Genomic DNA, 11092 nt, shown 5'->3' with positions numbered 1-11092 from the left:
TAATGTCGTTTAAATAATGATACCACGTGCATGACTGGACATTTCTCCAAATATCGTCATGCATACAAATCAATGTTTTTAAGCTAAGAGACAACAATAATAATAGCACATAGCTAACATCTAAGACATATTGCCAATGAACTCTTCGACAACGACTCTTCAACACTTCGACCGCGTATATTTACATGCAAGAAAATTTACATTTTATTGTTTTCCGGAAGTGTTAGTTTATACTTAGCTATCTCACAAAATACTAAAGCCATAGTACAATTTAGAGTTTTATTTTCCCCCAAAAAACGAAGACTGGTGTCTTTTGTTGGCACTTGACCTTGGTATGATTTCTCATTTTGGCAACTCAGTTACTGTACTTTGTTCCAGATCAAAAGCAATACTTTTGTTATATGAGTTGCCACTTTTCGAGTGTTCAGAAAAATCATCAATATCCCAAGCCAGAACAGTTGGAAAATTTCTAATGGCCATGGCCTAGGGGGACAACAGAATATATTTAGCTATACTCAGAATATAAGTATTTAGCAGTTCTTTCATGGATATATTCATCTGTACTAGAGCAGTCTTTTGACTTAATACAAAGGAATTCGACATACAATATCCCAAGCCACTTAGTAGAGAAATTACTGAATCGAATCTGTTAGTTGTCTAAAAGCCATAACAATGCTATGCTTTTAATGCAGGTTCACAATGCCTTAAAATTGCTTTACAGATTTGCAATACCTTTAAGACAGATTTACAAGGTCATGTGCAAGTAATGTTAGTCTGGCATTGTTCTTGCACTGAATTTAACTAATAATAAACTAAATGGAACTTAAAAAACAATGTTAGATAATTCAAAACTAAATCTTACATTGTAGCGAAAACTATTATGTAGTATTTACAGTTATCCAGGTAATCATAGCTTGTCCTTTGATAACCAAGATGTGTCTCTTCCACAAATATATTTGGGAGTATATATTAACCCATTTCGCTCATTTTAAATGGGTATTACTCAGAGTTCTAAACTTTAGAATGCGGAAGACAGCCAAATTAGATCGCTTTCTGTGCTATCTAAAGGCTATGTTTAGTGTTGCCAGATAAAATTTGTTATTATTCATGTCCTCTGACGTCAAAAGTTCACAAAAACTACCAAAGTTCATGTATCTACATTTTTAAAGTCGGAATGTGTCGAAAAATGTCGGAATAGCTCGGAGATTGCTTGTAATTGTTGAGCATACTCATAACATGATCAGAAATCACCAAAAACGATAAATAATCAATTGAAATCCGAAACAGCTCTATCAAATCATATTGATTAGCAAATTGAATAAATTTAAAGAGCTTAAGTTACAATAAACAAATATGAGGAACGAAATGAAATCAAGCTTAAAGATATTTTCCCAGCTTAACGAATGAAGGAGAGCTCGACCTGTATAAACTATATTATGCTTTTGGGTAAATGCTTCTTTTTCTAGACACTCAGCTCACTTTCAAGCCTTCAGCAAACTGTTAAAAGCCTATGCACCGTTTTTAATTGCTGTCAGTCGAGTCCTTGTTGTTCTCGTCAGCATAAAGACTGCTGTTTGACATCCTTTGTTTAGCTCCAAGTGAAGGTGAAAACTTTACGCAACCACCAGACAACTTGACACCATTTTTTACTTTAATCAATGCCCGGACAGTTGCAGTTGGCAATTGATTTCTTCTCTTGGTCTTGATTGAGCTGACTGACGAAAACACTCCTTCCACATGGACATTTGCATGTGGTAAGCAAAGCAAACTTTGCATGAATTCACACAAGAGATCAAACTTCGCATTTTCAATGCCAACGGTAATCTTTTCAAGGCGACCCCAAAATTCTTCTGGTTCCATACCATCACTGTCGAAGGGTAAGGTGACATGAGAAAGCATATGCCACTGATCATCAAGTGCTTGTTGTTGAGACTCGGATATAATATTTGGAAAAGCCATGGCAAGAGCAGCAAGAGAAGAAAACTTTGCACGACTCACGCCTGGATCTAAGACTTAAAGCATCTTAATGATCGGATCTCTATTGGAAACTACATCAGTAGTTTCACCGATAATTATTCGGAAAATCTGGTGTTATTCAAATTTTGTACATGTTCTTCATGAAATTGGGCAACAGAGCATTTAGAGTGTATGCAATTATTCGAAAACATTGTTGTGTTAGAAAATAACAAATACCTTTCACCATTATGCACATAAAAGTTGATAAAACAGAAAAATTAAAGCTTTTATAATAAGAATTGCTCTGGGAACCAAAGGCCACGCCTTAAATATGACATATTTAACAGTGAGTGCTAATTGGTTGTTAATATATAAACGAAAAGTCGAATTATAAAGTAAATACTTCTTATTGACATCAATAAATACTTAGCATCAGCAAATGAATAACTACTTTTAATAAGTATTTAGGTATTCTTGCAAACAGTATTTAAATTCCAGAACAACTACATACTATTGTTAAAAAAAACCTTAATAGTTTTTCTTTGACATCCATGAATACTTAGCATCAGGAAATGAATAAAATATTTTCAATATGTATTAAGGTATTCTTGCAAACCGTAATTAAATTTCAGAACAATTACCGAATGGTGCGCTAAAGCCTCGTTAGCGCAGTAGGCAGCGCATCAGTCTCATAATTAGAATTCATCGAGTAATCTGAAGGTCGTGAGTTCGACCCTCACACGAGGCAAACGTGTTTTGAATTTGTTTTAAAACTTTAGATTATAGATTAGTTCAAAAAACAAAGATCTTGGCAGAAAATAGCGATTACATAATGTATTTATTTTTCAAGAAACAGAAGAGAATTGGGAAAATGAATTCTTAACAGTCAATTGTAACTCATCCTCTATAAAATTGGATCTCCTATAGTTTCGAAAAAAGGGTAAAAATTCAAAACATATTTCCATAACTCTTCAAAAATGATGCTTTAATTCCAAAACTAATTGTTTATATGATTTAACAAAATATAATTCATATGATTCTATCTTAAATTCAGTTAAAAATATAACAAATTTCAAAAGATGCGATGAACCTTCACGATTTTGAGAATTATGTTAAATCGGAAAGGAGGAAACAAAATCATGATAAAATGTTATGGTAGCATAGCACCATGAACCTTCTAAGAAGTTGAATGAACCAGTTGGATTTAAAACAACAACTAGAAACCAATGCCTTGTAGGAAGACAGAACTAAAAACCTTCACACAACTCCATAACTGCAGGTTGTTTGACGGGAGCGCTGCCTTCTGTTCTACCGAGGCTGTTTGCCATCGTGGTAATTGCTCTGAAATCACAATTTTTCTTAAATTGTTTAGTCTCGCCCAGTCATTTTAGAAATTTCAAATAGATAATCATACAAAAATTTTCCCTGTTTAGATCATAGTTCGTTGAACATAAAACTTGAAATAAAAGTGTACTTATGCTTGTTTTTTCTATTCTCTAGCATTTAGATTACATAATTTATGAATTCACATTGCTTGATAACACTTGCTATATTTGATGATACGTCACTTTAACAAGCAAAGTTTTCTTCATTTTCAAGAGTAAAAGGTGTAGAACTCTTTTAGAGCATTTCATGAACAATGCAAAGAAAACTTTAAGCTTCCTTAGCGCAGTAAGTAGAGTGTCATTGTTATATTGAGCAACCACAAGCTATCTAAAGGTTGGGAGTTATACTCTCCTACGAGGCATTAATGATATACATTACTTTTACATTTTTAGAGTGTATGCAATTATTCGAAAAACATTGTTGTGTTAGAAAATAACAAATACCTTTCACCATTATGCACATAAAAAGTTGATAAAACAGAAAAATTAAAGCTTTTATAATAAGAATTGCTCTGGGAACCAAAGGCCACGCCTTAAATATGACATATTTAACAGTGAGTGCTAATTGGTTGTTAATATATAAACGAAAAGTCGAATTATAAAGTAAATACTTCTTATTGACATCAATAAATACTTAGCATCAGCAAATGAATAACTACTTTTAATAAGTATTTATGTATTCTTGCAAACAGTATTTAAATTCCAGAACAACTACATACTATTGTTAAAAAAAACCTTAATAGTTTTTCTTTGACATCCATGAATACTTAGCATCAGGAAATGAATAAAATATTTTCAATATGTATTAAGGTATTCTTGCAAACCGTAATTAAATTTCAGAACAATTACCGAATGGTGCGCTAAAGCCTCGTTAGCGCAGTAGGCAGCGCATCAGTCTCATAATTAGAATTCATCGAGTAATCTGAAGGTCGTGAGTTCGACCTCACACGAGGCAAACGTGTTTTGAATTTGTTTTAAAACTTTAGATTATAGATTAGTTCAAAAAACAAAGATCTTGGCAGAAAATAGCGATTACATAATGTATTTATTTTTCAAGAAACAGAAGAGAATTGGGAAAAATGAATTCTTAACAGTCAATTGTAACTCATCCTCTATAAAATTGGATCTCCTATAGTTTCGAAAAAAGGGTAAAAATTCAAAACATATTTCCATAACTCTTCAAAAATGATGCTTTAATTCCAAAACTAATTGTTTATATGATTTAACAAAATATAATTCATATGATTCTATCTTAAATTCAGTTAAAAATATAACAAATTTCAAAAGATGCGATGAACCTTCACGTTTTTTGAGAATTATGTTAAATCGGAAAGGAGGAAACAAAATCATGATAAAATGTTATGGTAGCATAGCACCATGAACCTTCTAAGAAGTTGAATGAACCAGTTGGATTTAAAACAACAACTAGAAACCAATGCCTTGTAGGAAGACAGAACTAAAAACCTTCACACAACTCCATAACTGCAGGTTGTTTGACGGGAGCGCTGCCTTCTGTTCTACCGAGGCTGTTTGCCATCGTGGTAATTGCTCTGAAATCACAATTTTTTCTTAAATTGTTTAGTCTCTCGCCCAGTCATTTTAGAAATTTCAAATAGATAATGATACAAAAAGTTTCCCTGTTTAGATCATAGTTCGTTGAACATAAAACTTGAAATAAAAGTATTCTTATGCTTGTTTTTTTTTATTCTCTAGCATTTAGATTACATAATTTATGAATTCACATTGCTTGATAACACTTGCTATATTTGATGATACGTCACTTTAACAAGCAAAGTTTTCTTCATTTTCAAGAGTAAAAGGTGTAGAACTCTTTTAGAGCATTTCATGAACAATGCAAAGAAAACTTTAAGCTTCCTTAGCGCAGTAAGTAGAGTGTCATTGTTATATTGAGCAACCACAAGCTATCTAAAGGTTGGGAGTTATACTCTCCTACGAGGCATTAATGATATACATTACTTTTACATTTTTAGAGTGTATGCAATTATTCGAAAAACATTGTTGTGTTAGAAAATAACAAATACCTTTCACCATTATGCACATAAAAAGTTGATAAAACAGAAAAATTAAAGCTTTTATAATAAGAATTGCTCTGGGAACCAAAGGCCACGCCTTAAATATGACATATTTAACAGTGAGTGCTAATTGGTTGTTAATATATAAACGAAAAGTCGAATTATAAAGTAAATACTTCTTATTGACATCAATAAATACTTAGCATCAGCAAATGAATAACTACTTTTAATAAGTATTTATGTATTCTTGCAAACAGTATTTAAATTCCAGAACAACTACATACTATTGTTAAAAAACCTTAATAGTTTTCTTTGACATCCATGAATACTTAGCATCAGGAAATGAATAAAATATTTTCAATATGTATTAAGGTATTCTTGCAAACCGTAATTAAATTTCAGAACAATTACCGAATGGTGCGCTAAAGCCTCGTTAGCGCAGTAGGCAGCATCAGTCTCATAATTAGAATTCATCGAGTAATCTGAAGGTCGTGAGTTCGACCTCACACGAGGCAAACGTGTTTTGAATTTGTTTTAAAACTTTAGATTATAGATTAGTTCAAAAAACAAAGATCTTGGCAGAAAATAGCGATTACATAATGTATTTATTTTTCAAGAAACAGAAGAGAATTGGGAAAAATGAATTCTTAACAGTCAATTGTAACTCATCCTCTATAAAATTGGATCTCCTACAGTTTCGAAAAAAGGGTAAAAATTCAAAACATATTTCCATAACTCTTCAAAAATGATGCTTTAATTCCAAAACTAATTGTTTATATGATTTAACAAAATATAATTCATATGATTCTATCTTAAATTCAGTTAAAAATATAAGAAATTTCAAAAGATGCGATGAACCTTCACGTTTTTTGAGAATTATGTTAAATCGGAAAGGAGGAAACAAAATCATGATAAAATGTTATGGTAGCATAGCACCATGAACCTTCTAAGAAGTTGAATGAACCAGTTGGATTTAAAACAACAACTAGAAACCAATGCCTTGTAGGAAGACAGAACTAAAAAACCTTCACACAACTCCATAACTGCAGGTTGTTTGACGGGAGCGCTGCCTTCTGTTCTACCGAGGCTGTTTGCCATCGTGGTAATTGCTCTGAAATCACAATTTTTTCTTAAATTGTTTAGTCTCTCGCCCAGTCATTTTAGAAATTTCAAATAGATAATGATACAAAAAGTTTCCCTGTTTAGATCATAGTTCGTTGAACATAAAACTTGAAATAAAAGTGTACTTATGCTTGTTTTTTCTATTCTCTAGCATTTAGATTACATAATTTATGAATTCACATTGCTTGATAACACTTGCTATATTTGATGATACGTCAATTTAACAAGCAAAGTTTTCTTCATTTTCAAGAGTAAAAGGTGTAGAACTCTTTTAGAGCATTTCATGAACAATGCAAAGAAAACTTTAAGCTTCCTTAGCGCAGTAAGTAGAGTGTCATTGTTATATTGAGCAACCACAAGCTATCTAAAGGTTGGGAGTTATACTCTCCTACGAGGCATTAATGATATACATTACTTTTACATTTTTAGAGTGTATGCAATTATTCGAAAAACATTGTTGTGTTAGAAAATAACAAATACCTTTCACCATTATGCACATAAAAAGTTGATAAAACAGAAAAATTAAAGCTTTTATAATAAGAATTGCTCTGGGAACCAAAGGCCACGCCTTAAATATGACATATTTAACAGTGAGTGCTAATTGGTTGTTAATATATAAACGAAAAGTCGAATTATAAAGTAAATACTTCTTATTGACATCAATAAATACTTAGCATCAGCAAATGAATAACTACTTTTAATAAGTATTTATGTATTCTTGCAAACAGTATTTAAATTCCAGAACAACTACATACTATTGTTAAAAAACCTTAATAGTTTTCTTTGACATCCATGAATACTTAGCATCAGGAAATGAATAAAATATTTTCAATATGTATTAAGGTATTCTTGCAAACCGTAATTAAATTTCAGAACAATTACCGAATGGTGCGCTAAAGCCTCGTTAGCGCAGTAGGCAGCGCATCAGTCTCATAATTAGAATTCATCGAGTAATCTGAAGGTCGTGAGTTCGACCCTCACAGAGGCAAACGTGTTTTGAATTTGTTTTAAAACTTTAGATTATAGATTAGTTCAAAAACAAAGATCTTGGCAGAAAATAGCGATTACATAATGTATTTATTTTTCAAGAAACAGAAGAGAATTGGGAAAATGAATTCTTAACAGTCAATTGTAACTCATCCTCTATAAAATTGGATCTCCTATAGTTTCGAAAAAAGGGTAAAAATTCAAAACATATTTCCATAACTCTTCAAAAATGATGCTTTAATTCCAAAACTAATTGTTTATATGATTTAACAAAATATAATTCATATGATTCTATCTTAAATTCAGTTAAAAATATAAGAAATTTCAAAAGATGCGATGAACCTTCACGATTTTTGAGAATTATGTTAACTCGGAAAGGAGGAAACAAAATCATGATGAAATGTTATGGTAGCATAGCACCATGAACCTTCTAAGAAGTTGAATGAACCAGTTGGATTTAAAACAACAACTAGAAACCAATGCCTTGTAGGAAGACAGAACTAAAAACCTTCACACAACTCCATAACTGCAGGTTGTTTGACGGGAGCGCTGCCTTCTGTTCTACCGAGGCTGTTTGCCATCGTGGTAATTGCTCTGAAATCACAATTTTTTCTTAAATTGTTTAGTCTCTCGCCCAGTCATTTTAGAAATTTCAAATAGATAATGATACAAAAATTTTCCCTGTTTAGATCATAGTTCGTTGAACATAAAACTTGAAATAAAAGTGTACTTATGCTTGTTTTTTCTATTCTCTAGCATTTAGATTACATAATTTATGAATTCACATTGCTTGATAACACTTGCTATATTTGATGATACGTCAATTTAACAAGCAAAGTTTTCTTCATTTTCAAGAGTAAAAGGTGTAGAACTCTTTTAGAGCATTTCATGAACAATGCAAAGAAAACTTTAAGCTTCCTTAGCGCAGTAAGTAGAGTGTCATTGTTATATTGAGCAACCACAAGCTATCTAAAGGTTGGGAGTTATACTCTCCTACGAGGCATTAATGATATACATTACTTTTACATTTTTAGAGTGTATGCAATTATTCGAAAAACATTGTTGTGTTAGAAAATAACAAATACCTTTCACCATTATGCACATAAAAAGTTGATAAAACAGAAAAATTAAAGCTTTTATAATAAGAATTGCTCTGGGAACCAAAGGCCACGCCTTAAATATGACATATTTAACAGTGAGTGCTAATTGGTTGTTAATATATAAACGAAAAGTCGAATTATAAAGTAAATACTTCTTATTGACATCAATAAATACTTAGCATCAGCAAATGAATAACTACTTTTAATAAGTATTTATGTATTCTTGCAAACAGTATTTAAATTCCAGAACAACTACATACTATTGTTAAAAAAACCTTAATAGTTTTCTTTGACATCCATGAATACTTAGCATCAGGAAATGAATAAAATATTTTCAATATGTATTAAGGTATTCTTGCAAACCGTAATTAAATTTCAGAACAATTACCGAATGGTGCGCTAAAGCCTCGTTAGCGCAGTAGGCAGCGCATCAGTCTCATAATTAGAATTCATCGAGTAATCTGAAGGTCGTGAGTTCGACCCCACACGAGGCAAACGTGTTTTGAATTTGTTTTAAAACTTTAGATTATAGATTAGTTCAAAAACAAAGATCTTGGCAGAAAATAGCGATTACATAATGTATTTATTTTCAAGAAACAGAAGAGAATTGGGAAAATGAATTCTTAACAGTCAATTGTAACTCATCCTCTATAAAATTGGATCTCCTATAGTTTCGAAAAAGGGTAAAAATTCAAAACATATTTCCATAACTCTTCAAAAATGATGCTTTAATTCCAAAACTAATTGTTTATATGATTTAACAAAATATAATTCATATGATTCTATCTTAAATTCAGTTAAAAATATAACAAATTTCAAAAGATGCGATGAACTTCGATTTTTGAGAATTATGTTAAATCGGAAAGGAGGAAACAAAATCATGATAAAATGTTATGGTAGCATAGCACCATGAACTGGAAGTTGAATGAACCAGTTGGATTTAAACAACAACTAGAAACCAATGCCTTGTAGGAAGACAGAACTAAAACCCTCACACAACTCCATAACTGCAGGTTGTTTGACGGGAGCGCTGCCTTCTGTCTCTACTGAGGCTGTTTGCCATCGTGGTAATTGCTCTGAAATCACAATTTTTCTTAAATTGTTTAGTCTCTCGCCCAGTCATTTTAGAAATTTCAAATAGATAATGATACAAAAAGTTTCCTGTTTAGATCATAGTTCGTTGAACATAAAACTTGAAATAAAAGTATTCTTATGTTTGTTTTTTATTCTCTAGCATTTAGATTACATAATTTATGAATTCACATTGCTTGATAACACTTGCTATATTTGATGATACGTCATTTAACAAGCAAAGTTTTCTTCATTTTCAAGAGTAAAAGGTGTAGAACTCTTTTAGAGCATTTCATGAACAATGCAAAGAAAACTTTAAGCTTCCTTAGCGCAGTAAGTAGAGTGTCATTGTTATATTGAGCAACCACAAGCTATCTGAAGGTTGGGAGTTATACTCTCCTACGAGGCATTAATGATGTATATTACTTTTACATTTTAGAGTGTATGCAATTATTCGAAAACATTGTTGTGTTAGAAAATAACAAATACCTTTCACCATTATGCACATAAAAAATTGATAAAACAGAAAATTAAAGCTTTTATAATAAGAATTGCTCTGGGAACCAAAGGCCACGCCTTAAATATGATATATTTAACAGGAGTGCTAATTGGTTGTTAATATATAAACGAAAGTCGAATTATAAAGTAAATACTCTTATTGACATCAATAAATACTTAGCATCAGCAAATGAATAACTACTTTTAAGTATTTACATTCTTGCAAACAGTATTTAAATCCAGAACAACTACATACTATTGTTAAAAAAAAACCTTAATAGTTTTTCTTTGACATCCATGAATATTTAGCATCAGGAAATGAATAAAATATTTTCAATATGTATTAAGGTATTCTTGCAAACCGTAATTAAATTTCAGAACAATTACTGAATGGTGCGCTAAAGCCTCGTTAGCGCAGTAGGCGCGCATCAGTCTCATAATTAGAATTCATCGAGTAATCTGAAGGTCGAATCGACCCCTCACACGAGGCAAACGTGTTTTGAATTTGTTTTAAAACTTTAGATTATAGATTAGTTCAAAAACAAAGATCTTGGCAGAAAAATAGCGATTACATAATGTATTTATTTTTCAAGAAACAGAAGAGAATTGGGAAAATGAATTTTAACAGTCAATTGTAACTCATCCTCTATAAAATTGGATCTCCTATAGTTTCGAAAAAGGGTAAAAATTCAAAACATATCCATAACTCTTCAAAAATGATGCTTTAATTCCAAAACTAATTGTTTATATGGATTTAACAAAATATAATTCATATGATTCTATCTTAAATTCAGTTAAAAATATAATAAATTCCAAAGATGGGATGAACCTTCACAGTTTTTGAGAATTATGTTAAATCGGAAAAGGAGGAAACAAAATCATGATAAAATGTTATGGTAGCATAGCACCATGAACCTTCTAAGAAGTTGAAATGAACCAG

The 11092-nt window shown here is 31.3% G+C and overlaps 2 non-coding genes across 2 annotated transcripts; both read left to right on the top strand.

Annotated features, from left to right (window-relative positions):
- The first annotated feature begins 2613 nt into the window (after positions 1 to 2613).
- On the top strand, positions 2614 to 2704 carry Trnam-cau. The gene is given in 2 exon segments: positions 2614 to 2650; positions 2669 to 2704. It is a non-coding gene; the product is annotated as a tRNA-Met (tRNA).
- Positions 2705 to 4206: 1502 nt separating this feature from the next.
- On the top strand, positions 4207 to 4296 carry Trnam-cau. The gene is given in 2 exon segments: positions 4207 to 4243; positions 4262 to 4296. It is a non-coding gene; the product is annotated as a tRNA-Met (tRNA).
- The last annotated feature ends 6796 nt before the right edge of the window (positions 4297 to 11092 follow it).

The sequence above is a fragment of the Xenia sp. Carnegie-2017 genome, unplaced genomic scaffold, assembly GCF_021976095.1.
Source record: "Xenia sp. Carnegie-2017 unplaced genomic scaffold, XeniaSp_v1 HiC_scaffold_23, whole genome shotgun sequence".
In the NCBI taxonomy this organism is placed as follows: domain Eukaryota; kingdom Metazoa; phylum Cnidaria; class Anthozoa; order Malacalcyonacea; family Xeniidae; genus Xenia; species Xenia sp. Carnegie-2017.
Note: the sequence above shows the minus strand (reverse complement) of the source record. Positions and strands in the feature narration are given on the sequence as shown.